A 22,154-nucleotide genomic window follows, 5' to 3' on the forward strand; every position below is an offset into this window, starting at 1 on the left:
AGTGGATGGTTGCTCCCATCTCTATATCCATCACTAACAATGAAATAAAAATGGCAATGAACAATCTAGGGTGCCAGGAGTAAGCTTCTGTGGGAAACTGAAAGTTGCATGGAGGAACCCCAATGCCGTAAAGTCAGTAGTGTTGTACAGTGGGGATTTTCCTTTTTTCTTTGCTATTCAAAACCCTGTTAGGGCTTATGCTACAATTTTCAAGGATTTCCTGATGTAAAATAGCAGTTTTCTGTAATCACAGTTGGATGGGGCTCTGGGGATTACAAAAATAATTTCAAGGACTAAATCCAGCCCCAGGGTTGCAATAGGTTTGCCCTTCGTTTAAAATGTATGTCAGGAGCAAACTGTTTTTTAATAAGAATTTCAATTTGGGTATTTATAGTAAGAGGCAAGAATAATAATGATAACAATGTCATAGGGTAATTAAGACGTACATTGCTATGTCATTCTTTCTATTTATACTGACTATTGCCAATATTTGCCTGAAATACAAATTAATTTTAAAATTGTAATCCTGAGCATTAAGGAGATTTAATAACAAATCATTTCATATAAATATTATAGAAAATATATGAATACTAATATTTATAATAAATGTAATACGTAGGGAGTGTTCTTTAAATTTAGCAGATTTTTCAGGTTTTATAATTTTAAACAAACACATGACAAGTTTTTCCCAGGATTTTTGTTATGTTCTCAAATGTGGCAGCCAATCTGCTCTCGCATGATAGCAATGCCATTTGGTATCTGAAGCAGCCCCCCCTCCCCACTTCATTAATCCAGAACTTGCTGTCTGCCATCTTAGCTCTTGCTGCTTTACTGCACAGCCACATACAACAATGCCACACAAATACATTCCCATCAACTACTGCTGGTATCTGAACTGCTTCTGCCCAGAGCAGCTGCATTTACAGTAATGGCCAAAATTGTGGAAATCTTTTGGGGAAAGTATATTTTTAAGGTTTGATGGCTAATAACACCACTTTTTTGGGAGTTTCAAGATAATCATATTCCACTGTTGGAATGGCCTGGGAATAGCTCAGACCTTAACCGAATTGAAAATCTATGGAGCCAACTAAAGAAAGTTGTTAGTCAGAAGCAACCCAGCAATAAAACCCAGTTAATAGAAGAATCATTCAATCTTGGTTTCACATTATAACAGCTGCAGAATTAAAAGACTTGGTTCACTCCATGGGAAGACATTGTAAGGCCGTAATTCATGCTAAAGGTTACCTAACTATTAACTGACATAATTTTTGTATATCTCATTTTTTCTATGGTGATAATTTTGGTATATCTATTTTTTTCTACATGTTTCACTTTTCTTCTTTATACTGTAACTGCTATTCTAATAGCAAATCCTTCATAAAAGTTATTGCAATACATTTTTGATTAAATTATCTTTCCATTGATATACAATTTTATGGTACTACTAAAAAAAAGTGGTGTTATTAGCCAGTTTTAGAAAATACACTTTTCCCAAAAGGTTTCCACAATTTTGGCCACTACTGTAGGTCCCTGCGCAGAATGAAATGGAGGTGTTTTCTTCTATGTATGACTCAGGACTTCTGAAATTGAGGTGGTAGCCTAGGTGACCAGTAGAAACTTGTCAGGTCATAAACTGCTTCCTTGATAAAGTATGGTAAAAATTGTGCCAGGAGCGGAGAGAAAATGCTATTTTAAATGGGGAAAACTATGACTTAAACTAAGGATGTGAAGATGAGCCCATAGTGTGTCAGTTGTGGAAGGACAAAAAGAGTACTTGTGAGGGTGCAGGTGGCCCTTGTTATTTGCAGTATCTGGATTCTAATGTAAAGCCACTGATAATAGCTTTAGCCATCTGGCTCCCGGTGGAATGGATGGCAAACAAATTAAATAAATAAAGAAATACAGAAATACATAAATACATAAATACAGAAAGAAAGAAAGAAAGAAAGAAAGAAAGAAAGAAAGAAAGGAAGGAAGGAAGGAAGGAAGGAAGGAAGGAAGAAAAAGAGTGCAAATAGTTTGACAGTATACTTAAGAGACTCCTTCACTGGGTAAATAGCTATGCAGAGTGAAAAGACCATCACAAGTCATATGGGTGACTCTCACAAGTTGGGTGACTCTTTCATCACTATGCAAGCAAATTGCTTTAAAGAAAAGGACCCAGAAGCTGAAAGGAAGCCACATAGAATCCCACTATCTCACTATCAGGCTGTCTCAGTCAGATCCACAGTGACCAAGTAGATCCTTCAAAATGTACTTTCTGCATGAGTGAAAGTATTTTGCTCACATATAAAGAAACAAGAGAGGATGTGGTGGCTCAGTGGTTAAAGATGCTGAGCTTGTCAGCTGGAAAGCTAATAGCCTTGGTTCGAGAGCTGAACACAATATTTGAAGTTGTCCTTCAGTTAGAGAGTTAGCACTTGGACTACCAACCGAGCGGTTCTGCCAGGTTACCTAATCTTATTCTTGAGTTCCAGATGTGTTACATGACATGTATTAGCTTCTAAATGACTGTAATTATTTCTAGATGGACCATCAGTGTGTGGAAGGTTTATGCAAATCAATATCCTTTTGGGGGGAAAAATGTTTTGGGTGATAGATTTATTTTTCAGCCACAATGGGCTATCCCGCCCAATGAATTGCTAATAGTCTATTGCTGTGTTTGAGGAACTTTGGTTGGGCTGGATAATGTTTACCTGCAGAGGTTTTGGTAAATTCTGAACTTGTACTTTTGCTCCTGCTTTCTCAGAGAAGGGACACGGTGGCTCAGGGGCTAGGACGTTGAGCTTGTTGATCGAAAGGTCGGCAGTTCAGCAGTTCGAATACCTAGTGCTGCCGTGTAACGGGGTGAGCTCCCTTTACTTGTCTCAGCTTCTGCTAACCTAGCAGTTTTGAAAGCACATAAAAAATGCAAGTAGAAAAAATAGGACCACCTTTGGTGGGAAGGTAACAGTGTTCTGTGCGCCTTTGGCATTGAGTCATGCTGGCTGGCTCTTCGGCTTTGAAATGGAGATGAGCACCGCCCCCTAGAGTTGGAAACGACTAGCACGTATGTGCGAGGGGAATCTTTACCTTTACCTTTACCTTCTCAGAGAAATGAGAGAAATGGCAGGAGGTGATCTGTGTGCTTTGGTGCCTGCATAAACTGGTACCTTTAAAAGGAAGAAGCTATCAGACCCTGGATTATGCAAATTACTCGTCATAGCCTGTGCTCAGTTACCTGGGAATAATTCTAACTAATCTTCATTTGACTTCATTCTGAGCAAATATCCACAGGACTGCTGCCTAAAGCTTTGGAAATGGTATGTTTTTATAAAACATATTTATAAAATATTTATTTATTGAGTTTAGATAGCCATCTTGTGACTCTAGGCCCGTGATGGTGAATCTATGGCACGCGTGCCAGAAGTGGAATGCCAGGCGACATGGCTATGCAGAGCCATGTCGCCTGGCATGTGTGGCATTGCCCAGTCCTCTTCCAGATTTTCGGTGCACACATGCGCACCTGCCAGGTAATCTTCTGGTTACTGGCGTGCATGCGCATATGACAATCAGCTGGTTTTCATGCATGCAGCAGTGCCAGAAATCAGAAGATCATCCAGCGAGTTGATCATCATGCATGCATTGCGCCAGTAACCAGAAGTCTAGCAGGCCAGTGTGCATGTGTATGCCAGAAACTGGAAGTTCATTTCCCAGCGCATGCATGCCCACTAGGCAGCTCCTCTTAGCATGTGTATGCACCGACCATGCCGTTGTCGCCTGCATGCAGCCCCGGGACATCTATCCCCTTGCCAGCCAGGAGTGCTGCCGCCAGTCACTCCTCTGCACTCACTTGCCTGTCTGCCTTGCCGCAGCTGTCAGGAAAGTCCCCCACCCCAAAGCTGTGCTGCCTGGGATCCACGTTGGAGGCCGTTCACATAGGCAAAGTGCCGCTGCCTCTTTGCTGGCACCATGCCTCCTTGCAGAGGCAGCAATGGCTCCTCCTCCTGCCAGTCTCACTGTCAAACCTCGGGGTTTGCCTTACTGGGGGGGAGAAAGGTCCTGGTGGTGGTGGGAACATCCGTGATGCCAGTGACTGCAGCCACGCTCTGGAGAAGCCCTGTTGGAGTGCTGATCAGCTGTGTGCAAGGAGGTGGCCAGTGTAAGAGAAGCAGGATGCCCGATGCACAGCTGTGCACCCAGGACGCCCAATGATGAGCTGTGCAGCCCCATGGAGATGGTCGGGCATTTTCCGGCATGGCCTGCGCTGGTGGGGCGCATTGCTTGCCTACATAACCATGCTGTGAGGCGGCTGCCACTGCGGCAGCGAGGCAAGCAGGCTCAGGGGAGCGACTGGCCGGAAGTAGCCACCCGCCATGTTGTGGGTTCCAGGTTGATGCAGGAAGTTTTCCAGGCCCAAAACGGGGTGTGGGGGGCATGGATGCGCGGGGGGCTGGGGTGCATGCATGGAGGACACACGCATGCGCAGGGCCGGGGTGCATGTGCAGAGGTACATGCATGGGGGTGTGAGGGGGTCGTGCACGGATGTGCAGGGGGGTGCACTGCATTATGGGTGCCGGCATGCACGCAATGACAAAAAGGTTAGCCATCACTGCTCTAGGCAGTTCACAATCCAAAAACTAAATCAAGAACTAATAACATAGCATTACAATAAAGTCCCTAAAAATTATGATGGAACAGCCTAGCCTCAGTGACTGGGGAAAAGGCTATAATAGTTCTTCAGGGTTTTTCCATAGGCCTACAGGGTTGCTCTTACTTTCTGACAGGTGCTACAACAGAGAAGATATGCTTCCTGGATCCCACTAGATGGCACTGTTTCAGAAACAAGATCTGGAACATGTCTACCCTACCAGATTTGGTGCGATGGGCAGAACTAATTAGAGACAGGGGTCTCCTCAAACAACCCCTAAAAACGCAATTTCTTTATATATATGTAAATTTTGTTTCATTCACTTTCAATGCTTTGTAATTCGATGGACATTTTACAAAGACTGTTTTCTAGCAATTCATTCTTTGAGTTGCTATAAGCCCACGCTAGTGTCATCAGCAATAGCATCTAATTACTTTATCTTCTCTTGGCCTGCTTTGATTGCTTTTAATTTTTATGAATCAGAGTTTTTTTCCATTGATTTGTGTCCAGAATATTGAATCTTTATTATGACTGCTTTCTTTGAGCACTCTGGTTTAACTTCATTTAATATTCAATGATTTATTCTTGTAGTCCAAGGTATTTTCAATCCTTTACCAACACTGGAATTCCAAGGGACTGATATTTCTTTATTGGTCCTTCCTGATGGTCCAGTTTTAAAATATACATTTTAGAATTGGGAATATCTTGACTTCACACAATACATTTTTCTAAAATGATCACTCTTTATTTCTATTTTTTATTTTTTCTCCCTGTTCTTAGTACTTCAGTTTTGCCCAGAGTCATTGGCATATAAGAAATGTAAATTTATAAACAAACAAACAAACAAACAAATGTTGGTTGACATCTCTTCTCTTTAATATTTTGTCCAGATCTGTCATAATCCTTTTCCCAAGTAGGAAATACCAAGTAGGAAATTTCATAGTTACAGTCACCTTTCCTGTAAATTTTTGAGCCTAGGAGGATAAAATGTGTCTACTTCATCTGTTTTTCCATCTGTTTACATTTGTTGGCATGACCTGTTGATTTCATTGTAGGATTTTTCTTAATAATAAACAGGACATGTTTTGCTCTTTTTTCCCCACTTTTAACAAGATTCCTTAAATCTTCCACTCTCAGACATCAGGATATCTAAGGATATTGATGCTTCTCCCAGCAATTTTAATCCCATCCTATTTATTCTAGATTAGCATGTCTTAATAAATATTATGTAAATAAATAAAAGGTGACAGTATATAATTTTGGCATAATTTCCCAATTTGAACCAATAAGTTACCCTTTATAATGTTCTGTTTAAACTGTTGCTTTCTGATTATTATGCAAATCATTCAATAGGCAGATTAAATAGTGTGATACTCTCTTTGTTTTTAAGGGCTATCCAGAGTTTGTGACTGCAATTTAGTAGTCTGAACATTCCTTAGCACTTTCCTCTTTGATGGTGGAATATATAATATGATCTTTCTTAATTCCTTGGCCATTGCTATATCTCATATCTGCTTTCAACCTGCACTTAGCAATGTGATTGCATTATCTTGCTAGCTTTTAAACAATTCTAATATTTTCTATTGATCTTCTCCTGCAGTTTAATTGTTAGCAATACTTTCACACCAAATTTAACTTTACTTTATAGAATGTGTCTAATTCAGTGATCAAATGTTTGTCTGGATTTTTGATTTTGGGATTGTAGAAGGTGACCAGGCTAGCCTGAGGGTGGAGTCAAACACATAATCAGTTTGGAGTTGCTAAACTCTCACAAAAAACCTAAGTCATGAATTCCATTGACTTTTATCTAATGCCAATTTGCCTTGACCATTAGTAGATCAGATTCTTGTGTATAGGTAGCATGTAATAAACTTGAAGTGCTTTGAATTAAACTCCTGTTTGTGGATACATGTGCCTGGCAAGGATCTTTTTATGCAATTCTTCCATAAACATTCTCTCTCTCTTCTGAATATTTTCTTTCTGCATTAGATTATTCTCTACCTTGACTTTTATCTTTCTCACCTCTGCATAAAAGTTTTCCTCGCTTTCTGTAATTTCCTTAAATAACTCTTATTCTTTTCTTTCAACTGTAAATCTTGTTTGTATTGTTTATTTTAACTCTTTGACTCTTCTTGCTTTTTTCTGGAATTCAGCTCTTCATTGGGAAAAATTTGCTCTGTCTTCGTTGCCTTTGTTTTTTGCCTTCAACATGTCAGCAGGCAGCCATTTCACCTTCTTTTATTTTTTTGTATTTCATGATATCTTGTTTGGATTATTTTTAACCATGTCATGAATTTATTTTAAAAGAGTTAGGCACTGTATTTTAAAAACTATGTATTTGTTTCTTTTAGCTTAAGTTGTACATTTTCAAGGAGTTTGTGATCAGAGCTGTAATCAGCACCAGATCGTTGGTGGCGTGGTGGTAATGATGGGGGACTGAAAAAGTGTTCCATCGATGCTTACAGAATGCATAGTTTAATTTTGCTGTAGTTCCTCTGATAATGTCTATGTATAGAATAGTTTTTTAGTTGTTGGAAGAAAGTATTTGCTATAAACATTTAATTTTCTTGGCAGAAGAATACTGTCTCATTTTGTACATCAAGGCCAAATTTTCCTATTTGCTTTCCTATCTATGTCTATGGATGCTATTTACTTCTAACTTTGGCATAGCAATTTTTGTATAATTAATATGTCATGGGGGAGGAGGCTATGTCAGCAAGGTCTTGAAAGTCACCCTGGAACAATTCAGCTTTTACTTCCTATGCATCTAGGCTTAAAGCATATTGTAGTAATATTTATTGGCCTGGTTTGTGTTTGAGTTGAGATCACTATGTTATTTTTAGATTGTGTTCAAACAAATTCTATAACTTTTTGCTAATAATGATGATTACTTCTATGATTTTGTTAGAAGATTATAGAATATCTTGCATAGTAGAAAATATAATGCTCCTCTGGTATGAAGTGGCCCATTTTAGTCCATGTCAGTGCTCCTGACATGGCTGTAGTAGTAGTAGTAGCCCATGTCAGTTCACTGATTTCCAAAATGTCAATATTCACTCTTGACATTTCTGTCTTTATACTATCAAAGATACCGTCAATCATAGTTCTGATATTCCATATATCCAATAGTTAGCATATCTTGCAGCAGTGAATTTTTTCCTCTGTACACATCATTAGCTGGATACTCTTTTTAAGTGAGTGCAGTTATATCATAAGTACCAGTGTTGCTTGTATTTGCCCCCTGTATTTTCCTAGTAGCTCATTAGATACCTCTTAAATTGGAGTTTGTGTGTGTCACTTTCTAATGTCATGTTAACCTAATAAGAAATGTATGTTCATTTGTTTTTTTCTTCTCCGATTAATCATATTGTTGTGTCTGCGCCCCCCGAGCCGGGCCCCCTGCCAGAAAGTGACTTGGAAAGTGAGGGGGAAGGGCCATCAGGACTTACCTCTGGAGCACCGGCTTCCCTGGCCCAGCTCCAGGAGCCAGAGGCAGGCTAGGGGGAGGAGCTAACGAGGCCTCCATCCCCTGACTCTTTCCCCCTCCAGGCCACACCTCCAGACCCGGCTGATGGCAATCACGCCTGGCTGGACCCTAGGTCTTGTAGGCAGGAGAGGTGGGAACAACAGAAGCAGGGGTGGGGCAGGCCTAGGAAGTGCTGAGTCATGGAGCCACATCCCACAGGATATAAAAGCAGCAAGGGCTGCTATACCACTTCGTGGCGAGCAAATCAACTGCTTAGAGGGAGAATTAGAGCTGAAGTCCTGTTTGTTCCTGGTTTCCTGGCTCACTCATTTGCATCAAGAGAGATAACAGAGATACTTGGCAAACTCTTGCTAGTTTGTTGCCAGAGCTGATAGTTGTCGGCTAATTAAGTCATCGCTCATGTCTCCCGCACTGTGGAGGGGGACAGAACACATATTTAGTACGAACCTGTTGTGCCTTGCCCTCCCTCCTCTCCTCAGCCGGGCCCCTCTTGTCGCCTCCCGGGCCTGCTATCAGATTCAGAGTCTGATAATGAAGAGGAACAGCCTGGCATGCCTCCAGCCCCCAGCCTTGGCCCCATGCCCGGACAGAATGTCAGGAATGAACAAACAAACCTCACTCCTACAGCGTGTGAGCAGGGAGCCAGCCACGTGCTAGAATTACCGGCAGCAGATCCAAAGGAAGGGAATTCACAGTGGACAGATCCCCACTTCTGGAGATCTGAGAGGCGACGTCAGCAGAAGGAAGGGAGGGGCAGGCCTGGATAAGTGCTGAGTTATGGAGCCACACCCCACAGCCTATATAAAGGATCAGCTTGAGTCAAGCAACTTTTTTATTTATTTATTTACATTTATATCCCGCCCTTCTCCGAAGACTCAGGGCGGCTTACACTATGTTAGCAATAGTCTTCATTCTATTTGTATATTTATATACAAAGTCAACTTATTGCCCCCAACAATCTGGGTCCTCATTTTACCTACCTTATAAAGGATGGAAGGCTGAGTCAACCTTGGGCCTGGTGGGACTAGAACCTGCAGTAATTGCAGGCTGCTGCTGTTAATAACAGACTGCATTAGCAGCCTGAGCCACAGAGGACCTTTGAGTCAAGCAGAGTCTCCTTTCGTTTGCTGAAGTCACAACTTGGATTCCTGCCTGCCCTGAGAAATCTGAAAGGAATTTGGCAAAGCTGCAGAGGCTTCGTGGCCATGCTTGATACGGACTTCCTAGACCCGGTCGTCGGAGGGGGAGGGGGACATGACAGAACCCATATATTTTCTATCCACAATAATCATTCTTCATGTGATACCAAGGGATGATTTTGTAAAAATAATTGTCGTGTAAGAAAGACAGGTTTAATTCTTTCTTCCCAACCCTAAGTTCCTGTGGAAATCTGCTTTCCACTATGGCAATTAAACTTAAAATAAATCTAGTCTTAGCACAATGGAAGTTTTCCTTGCCCCAATATTTAATCAAATGAAACTGAGGAAATTTTCTAGGAATTGATGTACATAGGGTGGTCATGGGGAAAGCTGCAGTCTTCTATTCCAAACCATTTCTTTATAGCACTAATAAAACTTAGAATTGGAGCATCCAGTCTCCTGTGAATGTATCTTGGAGATCTGTTAAATAGCTGATGTAGAGGAATGAATAGTCACAACATATCTATGTCCTTGAAGGCAAACAGGTAAATCACTTCTTTTGGATGCTAATAACAAGATGTTGTGCTCTGAGACTCAGAATAAAGAACATCTGCTCCAGCATTTATTTCTGGGACAGGAAATCAATGAGAAACAAGTAACTTAGTATAAACAGGGGTGAAATGCTCCCGGTTTGCACCGGCTCGCCCAATTAGGTAGCAATGGCAGCTGCTGGTTCGGAGGACCGGTAGCAAAAATCCCTGGCCTGCCCCACCTGCCTCTGCTGAGCCGCACCATCAGCAGAGTTTTTTTTTTTACTTTTAAAAGTTTTTCTTCAGCCGAAACATACCTTTAAAAGTTAAAAAAGAAACTCTCTGATGATCACGGGGCTGAGCAGAGATCATCAAAACCCTTTAAAAGTTTTTTTTTTAAAAAAAACCTCTTCAGCCGAAGGGGGAAAAAACAAGAAAAAAAATGAGGTTTTAAAAGCCTCCTCTGAGGATCGCAGAGGAGTTTCCTGATCCTCACAGGCTTTTAAACTCACTTTTTAACAGCCCCCACTTACAAGAGCCCCCACCCATGCCCAGCCAATTCCCCCTCCTCACCTATAATTACTGCTCCTTTCGGGCTGGCAACGGCATGCTTTTCTTCAGCTACTGATTACAGTTTGCTTTGACCTCCTGCTTTGCTGGCTGAGGAACTCTGGGAGTTGAAGTCCACAATAAAATAAAATAAAATAAAATATTTTTGCAGCTTTCTGAGATTTGGTGTGTTTCTGTAGTGTTTCCCTCTAACTACACAAACACACAAAATCTCAGAAAGCTGTATGTGGCATTTTGTGTGTGTGTGTGTGTGAGTTGTGTGTGTGTAAAGTGTGCAAGTTGGTTTTTGAGCTTTTTGTGGCTGTGTGAAATGTGAAGTGCAGCTGCTTTTACATTGTGTGTGAGTAAAGTGTGAAAGCTGGTTTTTGATACCTCTTATTGTTTTTTATACTTTGTTTATTATTTTCATTATTTATTGTTATTGGCCATGCCCACCCAGTCATCTGACCACCAAGCCATGCCCACCAATTAAGCCACGCCCACAGAACCGGTAGGGAAAATTTTTAGATTTCACCCCTGGTATAAAGGTAAAAATGAAATCTCAGCCAGAGTATGTAGCATGTTTGTCCTTGTAGCAGCAAAGTCCAGATGTCCAGTTACTGCCACACTTTGCCAAGAGAAAGACTCGAGACCAGGAAGGTGAGAGAAACAGACTTTATTGATGCATCAGAGCCCAGAGTGTTCACACACCAAAGTCTGGACTGCCTGGGATACGCCCAGGCAGGTGGTTTAAAAAACCTTAATTCAAAAAGCAGAAATAACTATGGAAAAGTACAAAAAGTACAGTTTCATGTCTTAATAATACATGTCATACAGCAAAAAGCACCTGATATCCAAATACGGTAAGGGTTGAGCAAGTATCATACATCACCCATATGGCTTCCTGTTATGTTCCATCTCTTGTAGGATTTAGCAAGGTTTCTGTTCAGCTGGCACATTCAGTTCCTCATTTATATTGAGGTTACAAAGCAGACAATCATAAGATATAAAATATAAGGTAGTTGAATATAAAGAGATATGTTAAAAGTACAGGTATCATATTAGGAAGGAGGAATAATGGATTTATGGATTATTCCAATCCTCCCGCCACATTTCCCCCCTTTTGAAGATTCAATTAGACCACTAACGTGAAACTTCAACATAGGGATTATCACTTTCCATATTCCAGGCATACAATACAGTAGATGAAGGAAGGCGACCTTTCGGTCTAAACCGGGGCCGGAACAGAGAGATAAGACCAGGGACACATTGTATGCAACAGCAACAGCTAACTAAGGCAATAATCATAGTAATAGCAATGGGTATGAAATGTTTTACCCATCCAAAATCAGGAAGCCAAGACCACAGCCAATCCCAAGGGGACTGCATAGCGGTAGTATCAATAGGGTTCTCAGTAACCACAGTTTCCATGTGGTTAACAGTAGCGGAAATGTTGGCCTTATAGTCAGTAATATAAACACAACAATGAGAATGAATCAAAGCACACACTCCTCCTTTCGCAGCTAAAATGATATCCAAAGCATAACGATGCTGCAGTACTACCTCCCTGATTTGTGCAATTTCCACATTAATCATTTTCAAAGCCTTTATAGTATCATTAAACAAAACAGTAGTCCAATTTGACAAAGCATGCAAATCCCTATAATTCATGGCCACTCCCAAAGGGGGAAGAGCAGCTCTCGCAATCTGGGTTCCAAGATAGTAATTTACGGGTTGTTGAATATCTGCATCTCTGCGATTCCTTAACCGTCCTTTTGGACGGCGATCAGATATTATAACAGAAGGGGCAATATGTCCTAGAGTACAGCGGCCAGACCACCATGCCGGTATCCGTTGATATGCCCTCCGTCCACACAACATCCAAAAATCACCTATTTGTCGTGTGATTCTGCTCCGCAGCTAGTTGTCGGACCATAGCCCTTATAATATTACAGAGGGGAAAGGAAGTCCGGATTAAGGCAAGGGCCTCAGAGGAGAGGTTTGTTGGACAGCCTATGCTCACTGAGCAACCACCAGTCAACTGGTTGGTGCAGGCATATTCAGTAAAATTATGAAGGTGTTAAGTAAAGGTGCCATTGAGATAGGTATTATTTCTGTACATAATTGGAGCAAGCACAAATGTGGTTCTGCAATTGGGGTACCTACCCACTGCAAGCGAAGCAGTCCCTGTAGTATTAGTAAATTCCCAACAATATGCTGCCTCTTCCTGGATCCTGCTAGCAATAGCCAAAACGGGAGCAAGAACATCGTCATTTTGCAAAATGCCTGGCCTACCCTGAAACCATTTCCAATCGTTCTGATGCCATATGGTTGTATTAAAGGGAATGGCATGTATTATAAGCCCTCCTTTGGCATGTGGAGGAACATGCATACAAATCCAACAATCAGTCCTATTCACTATACGGGAAATATTCTGTACATCTAACAGGTAAGAATTACGGTCCCAAGCAAGTGTCAGAGGTGATGACGCTATGGGTGTAGAAGAGAAACTTACTGAGCACACACTACGAGGGTTGCGCGGGGGCAGCCTCGGAGTCCAAGGGATATCGAGCACATGGCACATAACAGTAGAATTGTAACCATCCCAGTAATCCCAGAAGGTACCATTCAAAGGCAATCTACAACGCCAAAACCTCCGCCCCTCGTGCTCACACGGGGTGAGGCCTTCCTCCATTTGGCATTCTGGGATCCGCATTTGGCTATATGTAAAATGAATAGAATTAGGGAGATACAGGAAACATTGAGTGCAAGGAGGAAAAGGACCAGACCCATAAACCGGAACCCCATTCCCCCCTGGAGAAAAGGAATCATCCCAAGAGGTGAGGTTGACCGAATCAGGGGAAGGGGACAACCCAGGCTGCTTATCAAAATAAAAGACCTTAAAAAGATACATGGTATTAATAACAATACAGAAGAAGAGAAGAACAATCATGACCCAAACTGAGGGCACAAGGTATCGCCTAATGCGAGCTGTGTCCCGTATTCGAGAAGCGGAGTCCATGTCGGCCACAGGTGCGGGCACTGGAACGAAGATTGTAGGGGCCCGTGCAAGTATCAGCTTCCGGAGTGATACCCACAGGGGAGACGTCAGATCCCGGTCGTTGAATGGCACCGTGAGAGGAGATCTTGCGAAAAGACAACTTCAATGGATCTGCCGGATCACCACAGACGGACCACGAAGTTGGAGCAGCCAATTTCACATGAGACCAGTGGATCCACGGCTTGACCTCAGCAACCTTAACAGCAAGGGGAGAAGACACAACAACAGTATACGGTCCTTTCCATTTAGGGGCCCAAAGGCTCCTGTTTCCAACGTTTAACCCACACCTCCTGACCAGGCTTAATATTATGAGCTGGAGTGACAATAACATGGGGACGACAAGACAACACATACGTCTGCAAGCGACGGACCATGGCATTAAGGGCTTGCAATTGTTTCCATTTGAGAGTATCACCCAACTGAGGGGAATGAAGGCCAGTGGGAGCCACAAAATTCGGAATCCTCCCATATAAAAGCTCAAAAGGGGAAACATTGAGGTTTTTACGAGGTGCACAACGTACAGCAAGAAGCGCCATGTTGAGTGCCTCTGGCCACTTAAGATGTGTCTCCTGACAAATTTTAGCTATCTTATCCTTAATGGTTCGATTAAACCTTTCAACAAGGCCCCCTGAACTTGGGTGGAAACTACAATGAAGTCTCCAATTGATACCTAACATAAGAGCAATCTTCTGAGTTGCCTGATGAATAAATTCGGGGCCATTATCAGATGAGATGCGTGTTGGAAGGCCATAGCATGGAATTATAACTTGAAGTAAGGCCTTCGTAACTTCAGCTGCCTTTTTAGTTCTCGTGGGAATAGCCTCAGGCCAGCCAGTATAGGTACAAACAATAACTAACATAGCAATATAGGACCCCGATCTTGGCATGTCCGTAAAGTCGATCATGAGAGAATCAAAGGAATAACAGCCCTTAGGTTGGTGGCCCTGGGGCAAAGATGGTCCCTGACGAGGATTGTTGGCGGCAGAAATAGAACAACGAAGAACAACATTAGCTGCCAGACTATGGATCTTATCAATATACACCTCACGCAGCAAGGCCTTCGCCAAGGCAGACTTCCCCAAATGTAATTGTTGATGCAACGAAGAAGCAACGTCCCAGGCCAGGTGTTGGGGAACAAAGACATGATCATCCGAAAGGATCCACCAACCATCTATGAAGGAGGCCTCCAAAGATTTGGCCTGACGCAATTCCTCCGGCGTATATGATAGGGAGGCATTAGATGGAGGGGTCCATAAGGGACAAAGAGTCTGAGCCAGCAAAAAAGCAAATGCGACAGAGCGAGCGGTGCGGTCAGCCTTGTTATTGCCACGATCAATATCAGAAACCCCTTTTTGATGGCCTTTACAGTGCATTATTGCAACTTCTCGGGGAGCCCATACACTGTCCAAGAGCCGCAGAATGTGAGATCCATACTTTATATCCTTGCCGCCTGCTGTTAACATCCCACGCTCTTTATAAAGGGCACCGTGAACTTGGACAGTAAGAAAAGCATACTTAGAGTCCGTATAGATGTTGACCCACAAATCATAGGACATTTCAAGGGCCCTCGTCAAGGCATGTAGTTCAGCCAATTGGGCACTAGTGCCAGGGGGCAGTGGTTGAGCTTCCCAAACGTCTTCCAGTGTCACGACCGCATATCCAGCCTTCCAGACACCATTATGAAAGAAACTAGAACCATCAGTGTAAAGAGTATAGTCTGGGTTAACAAGGGGAACATCTTTCAAATCAGGACGACTTGAGAAAGTCTCCTCAATGGTTTGAAGACATTCATGGGACACCCGAAAGTCAGGTTCCGGAAGTAAGGTTGCAGGATTCAAAACAGTAGAATGAACTAGACAAATTAAGGGGTTATGTGTAAGCATAGCTTGATATTTCAACATGCGAGGGCTAGTAAGCCAGAGGTGTCCTTTATTTTCCAAGACGGCCCGTAAAGCATGTGGAGTATGAATTTCCAAGTCATGGCCAAAGGTCAACTTATTGGCCTCATGAGTGAGAAGGGCCGCTCCAGCAACCGCTTTCAAACAGGTCGGCCAATCTTTCGCAACAATGTCCAGCTGCTTAGACAGGTACGCGACGGGGCGAAACCATGTCCCCATCCTCTGTGTAAGCACACCAACTGCCATGTTTTGTTTCGTATCGACAAAAAGTTGAAAAGGTTTCTCCAAGTCAGGCAAGCCAAGAGTGGGGGCCTGAGTTAAAGCGAACTTCAGAGTTGTGAAACTTTGCTGTTCCTCTTTCTCCCACTTCAATGGTTCCTTATCACCCCCCTTAATAGCTTCATACAAAGGCTTGGCTAAAATGGCGAAATTAGGAATCCAGATTCGACAGAAACCAGCCGCACCCAAAAACCCTCGCAACTCTTTCCGGTTCTTAGGAACTGGCAATTGGCAAATGGCTTCCTTTCGCTCATGGCCTAAGGTTCGGCTGCCTTGCTGAATATCATAGCCCAAATATCAGACCTTGGGTAAAACCAATTGGGCCTTCTTCTTGGAGGCCTTATAACCCAAGTCCTGTAGAAGATGTAATAAAACGGAAGTGTTTTCCCAGCAAACATCTTCAGAAGTACCAGTCACAAGGAGATTATCAACATACTGAAGGACCACATCAGGAGGGGGGATTTCCAGGGCCTCCAAATCCCGAGCGAGAGCAGCCCCAAACAGTGTGGGAGAATTCTTAAACCCCTGTGGCAAACGAGTCCAAGTATATTGTTGTTTCCTTCCAGTTACGGGGCTTTCCCACTCAAAGGCAAACAAATAACGGGACTTTTGATGAATTGGAATTGCAAAAAAAGCATCTTTCAAATCGATGACTGAGCACCAACAAGCAGTAGGGGGTATTAGTCCCAAGAGAACATACTTGTCTCAGAGGGGCTGTAAATGCAGAGGGTGAAGTTGGGTCAGTCTTTGACCTAGTCCGTGCAGCCACCGGGGAATCTTCTTCCTCGAGGGAAACAGCCGCCGCCCCTGCCCCCCTTTCTTCTGTCTCCTCCAATCCCTCAAGGGGGGGCATATCTGGGTCATCCATTAGGGTCAAGTCTTGGGATCCTTTAAAGGAACTGACAGGGGAGGACAGTATACGTCTCTCTGCTCCCTGGCCACCAGATGTTAGGGAACGGACGGTGACAATGGATCCAGTAACTTCCCTTCTGCCATATGACAATTGACTTGATGGAGAGGACTTCAGACGTCTCCTTGGAAAAGTGTCCAAACTATGGGGAGGCATATATGGTGGAGGATGAGGAAGTTCCTCTGGAGCACTTGGAAACACTGGAGGGTTTGGCAGTCGTCTTTTAGTATCTTTATCTGACAAGTTTCGGGACATCATCAGGAGGCATTGTTGGTTCTTGCATTTCAAAAGCCAGGAGGGGGGCCTTCTAAGAAGGTTATACCAGACATCAATATAAGGAGCCTGGTCTGGATGGCCTTCAGTTGGATGGAACATCAATTGGTGGACCTTAAGGGCAATATTGGGATCTAAAGTGCCCTTATCAGGCCAGCCGAGATCAAAGGTCGGCCATTCTGCCTCACAAAAACGCCTCAAATCGCGCCTACTCCACTCAATGCCATAGTCCTGAGTCATGTAACCTGCCTTAAAGTTCTTGAGCATACATTGTAAAGGTGTCAAGGGGACACTCTCTCCACCTCCCATGATCCACCCAGGGTTCCAGACAAAACAACAAGGGAAAAGGGATGAGAGAAAGGTAAGGGGTCCTTTTCTCTCGGGAAAACAAGAAGGTGTCCTGTCCACACAAACTCACCCGACCCAAGGACCCGGAAATCACGGTCTCCGTTGGGAACTGTGGATGACACGCCCACACACACACACACACCTAAAGACAAACCACCCACCTGTTTCTACCAACTCGTACTACCCTGGAGAGACAGGGAGATCAGGTCTCTCTGTCCGCTCTACCTTCTGAGCACGGATTAGTACAATAACCCCAGATACTTGCCTTTTGGGGGTCCCACCACCAATGCAGCTAGCTGCTAACAGGGCCTGGTCTCTGCGCCTTCTCAACTGGTTCTTGGAGATGTCAGCCGCCGCTGCCGGAGTCACCCCGTCCCCAGGAAGTCCCTCGGATCAAGTTGTCCGTGCGCGCTAGGAAGTTCCTCTTGACAAGATGAATCCCGACACCGGGGTGGACAGTCCAGAGGGTCCCAAGACCCCTCAGAGTTTCCCGGCCAATGCACCAGAGATGTAGCAGCAAAGTCCAGATGTCCAGTTACTGCCACACTTTGCCAAGAGAAAGACTCGAGACCAGGAAGGTGAGAGAAACAGACTTTATTGATGCATCAGAGCCCAGAGTGTTCACACACCAAAGTCTGGACTGCCTGGGATACGCCCAGGCAGGTGGTTTAAAAAACCTTAATTCAAAAAGCAGAAATAACTATGGAAAAGTACAAAAAGTACAGTTTCATGTCTTAATAATACGTGTCATACAGCAAAAAGCACCTGATATCCAAATACGGTAAGGGTTGAGCAAGTATCATACATCACCCATATGGCTTCCTGTTATGTTCCATCTCTTGTAGGATTTAGCAAGGTTCCTGTTCAGCTGGCACATTCAGTTCCTCATTTATATTGAGGTTACAAAGCAGACAATCATAAGATATAAAATATAAGGTAGTTGAATATAAAGAGATATGTTAAAAGTACAGGTATCATATTAGGAAGGAGGAATAATGGATTTATGGATTATTCCAATCCTCCCGCCACATCCTGACAAAGTACAAAAGAATTCCACAGAATCAGAGTCCTATTGGAAGGTTTGAAGAAACGCTGGGATCATGACTTTAAATCAACTATTACAATATTATCAACTATTTTAAGAATTTTTCATGCCAAGAGAAATGGGGCCTCCCCAATATTCAAGGCTGAAGGTATCTTCAGCTTAAGCATGTTGTAACAGATCAGGCCCTTTGGCTGCCTTGAAGGACCCAAGCTGTTTTCTTATTTGATGGAATCCATGACAAAATTAAAACCTGTAACATGTCTCTATTGAAAGCTCAAGGAAATAATTAAAATGGATATTTAAGCATGGACTAAAGGACTGGATTTTCCATTAAATCTCCATCAATGGCTTCATGTCTTTAAAATGTTAAAATGCTGTCCATAGATTTAAGATAATAGTTGATTCATCAAAAATAATATACTTTATGTATATTGGACTCACCATAAAAAGCATTTGAAAGGATAAACATCATATTGTTTTATGATCACTACCCATATTATGTGGTCATGTGATCATTTAGTATCTTTTTGCAAATATACTTGTTTATATATATATATATATATATATATATATAAACATATATAATGTATATATAAACATATATATATATATATATATATATATAAACATATATAATGTATATATAAACATATATAAATGTATATAAACAAATTTATGGATTATTTTTTAAATGTTAAATATGTTGTTGTAATGCTGAATTATATACCAGAGCTTTAGAATTTGATTGTATATCTCAAATTACGATACAAATTATTAAATTGTATTAAGCATGGTGGTGGTGGTGGTGGTGGTGGTGGCTAAAGGAATAATATTGAGAAATTGGAAAACTGATATTATTTCGGATATTAAGGAAGGGTTGTTGAAAATGTGTGATTTCTCTGTTTTGAACAGGCAATATTTTCTACTAATCAAAGCATTCATTCATTCACTCACTCACTCACTCACTCACTCATTCATTCAATTTATATGATTTCCCATCTCAACAAGTTACTCAAGGTGATGCAGCAAAGATTTTGTAATATCGTATAATAGTCTTAATTACTCATATTCATTAGTAATTATACACTTAATTAACTATTAAGTGTAAAATATAAGCTAGATTTCTTTCCTTCTTAATTTGTATTTTTATTTTATATTTTAATTTAAAAATATTTTTAAAAGATTACATATTGTTTTGTTAATTATGCAGATATAAATTAATTAATTAAATAAATCAAATTAAACTAAATAAATTAATAAACTAAATAACCCCTCCATGCCACAAAACAGAGTGCTCTTCAGAAAACTCTGTGTATTTATATGCAAGCCATTTCTTAACCTTTACAATGAAGCAACATATCCCAACAATACTAAAAGTCCACTTTTCCCCTGCCCCCCCCCTCCCCATACTCTAATCTTATTTCTAATACTCCTCAACTTGTTCCTGATCACTCCATGTTCACGTTTTTTCCTGGATGACAGCATGGTCATAGCATATTAGATTATAGCCCCTGGTTTCTTTATCTGAAGATAAATTTGGGAATACCAATAGGCACTAAAAGTTTACATTTTGCTTTCTATTTCGCTAGTCTCCTAATTCAAATAAAATAGCATTTAACAGATACTTTTCAAAAAATCAGAAGAGAAATGGGGACTGTTAGAATTCCAGAGTTTGGGGGGAGGGGGGACTTCCACTGGCAAAAATGAATACTCTGCATGCTGGGAAATTGGTTTGAGTTAAAGTCCCCATAGGCCTATATAAATAAAACAAATCAATTTTTGTTCTCTCTTTAGCATTAACAACTTTCTTGATATTTTCTGATTCAATTTTAAATAACTTGATTTAGTTCAAAGACTGAATTTGGATCAGAAAATATCAAGAAACATGAACAAATGCAGATAATTCTCAATTTAAGACCACAATTGAGCTCAAAATTTCTGTGGCTAAGTGAGACGGTTGTTAAGTGAATCACCATAGTTGTTAAGTTAGTAGCAGGGTTGCTAAGTGAACCTGGCTTTCCCATTGACTTTGCTTGTTAGAAGATTGCAAAAAGGGGTCAAAGGATCCCAGGATACTATAATTGTCATAGTTATGAGTTAGTTGCCAAATGGATGATTTTTGATCACATGATCATTGGAATGCTACAATGGTTGTAAGTGTGAAAAACAGTCATAAGTCACTTTTTTCAATGATATTTTAAGCTTGAACGGTCTCTACATTAACTGTTGTAAATTGACAACTACCCATAGATTTATTTGATACCTATTAATGTTTTAAATTTATCACTTGGAGAAGAATGAACGTTATATTCTGAGAATTATTCTGCTAATTCATTTTGATGATCATTGATTAAAGATTGATTGATTGATTTTAAAAATAAGTATAAATAAATAAAATATGTGTGGGGTTATTTTAATTATTGAGATTTGTACTGTCAATATATGCAGGTTTAACTGATTCTAAACCAGTCTGAGATTTAATATAATTGAAAGAAAAACTTTTAGTTTAAGAATCAAATATGTATTATTTTATTTTATACTTCAGAATAACTGTAGTGTTATGACTGTGAGTCTGCCAACCTCAAGTCTGATGATTTAAAGAAATTCAGAAGATTTTCCAGTGTGTTGCTTGGAGAATCCAAGTGTGGGTTATCTCTCATCTATTTGCCAGAGACTGATTGTAGATTTTTTTTTCTTTTTTTGCTGACCACGCCTCCTCTGCTCGGCTGAGCTTCAGTTTTTCCACTCAATATAGCTAGAGAGACGTGTATTATTGCTCCAGCAATTAGATTGAGTAGATTGCTTCATAGCTTGGGTTTCCAACAGTAGGAGCTGTAGATAAATTAATAGAGGGGTTTTTTTTAGCAGCAGGACAGTCTTTCAGCTGGATCCTGCCTCCTCCACTGCTAGCGGTGTGTGGGTCGTCCCTGGGGCTCCAGGCCAACTGCCACCACCCCAAGGAGTCAACTAGCAGTGATCAGAGTTCTGTCCCTCTCAGGACACCTCTGCACAGCGGGTGATTGACTTCCTGCTTAACTGAGCTGCCAGTGTGTGAGCTGGTTTCCCGGCCTGCCAGCATAACTGCCACCACCTTTTCACAGGTCCGATTAGCAAGGCGACTCCAGAGTCACTACCCGGTGAGCTGCAGCAAACTCTGAGGACACTTGTGATGCTTCGTGGTGCTGGGAGAGCAATTGAGCTCTCGCGCCATTGGAATTGGGCCTGGGTAGTCCGCGGCGGTGCCTGGAGAGTCAGTTTCCTGCTCTCATGCCATTTTGGGAGTGACTCAGCTGTGGGGGATGCTGAAAGAACTGATTCCTCTTTCGCGCCATACTAAAGCTTACTGTCCAGCCGCAGAGGTGATTGCAGGGTGATATTTGTACCTCGCGACCAGATTGACAGGATTTACAGTGAAGCAGTGCTGAGGAAGTCGGGGCTCTGCTTTCATGCCACTGTCAGTTTTTTTGCATTGAGCTAGCGCTGTAGCGCGAATTGACAGCAGAGGCCGCCAGAGGGCCATGGAGGTGCTGAAAGATGTTTAACACTTGCAACAAAAAATTGCTTGTTGCTCCAAGCACTGCGGCCACACTGGGAGAGCGGGCTTAGCTCTCGTGCTACTTACTATCTCCCTTCAGTGTGTATTCCTTGTGTGGAGGACTGAAGGGATCAGAATCTTGGATTCTTGCTTGCAAGTACCACACCTTTCCTGGAGACCTTTGAGGACCAGTTCTGATCAGCAGACAGCTGAATGGACTGTATTATTGAGCCGGGGTGCACAAATGGCAGATCCTGAGCTATCCTCAGACGTTGAGCAGGTTGATAGCTCCCCCCGAGCTCGCAGGGCCCAAAATCCTGGTTTTAAGAGCTCTAAAGTAGCCACCAGAAAGACTGCAGGCAAGATCAGGCCTGCCACCCCTCTGCCTTCCAACGGGCCCTCTGCCTTCCAAAGGACTCTAAGCAACACCATAATGCCTTAGAAAAATGTTTTGCTAAAGCCCAGCAGGC

The 22,154-nt window shown here is 42.1% G+C and overlaps 1 protein-coding gene across 2 annotated transcripts in view; it reads left to right on the forward strand.

The window, feature by feature from the left end:
- The window catches only part of SATB2 (SATB homeobox 2), a 176,292-nt gene that overhangs the window by 16,463 nt on the left and 137,675 nt on the right, over nt 1-22,154 (forward strand). The gene's annotated exons all lie outside the window — the stretch shown is intronic.

Source organism: Ahaetulla prasina, chromosome 1 (genome assembly GCF_028640845.1).
Source record: "Ahaetulla prasina isolate Xishuangbanna chromosome 1, ASM2864084v1, whole genome shotgun sequence".
Lineage (NCBI taxonomy): Eukaryota > Metazoa > Chordata > Lepidosauria > Squamata > Colubridae > Ahaetulla > Ahaetulla prasina.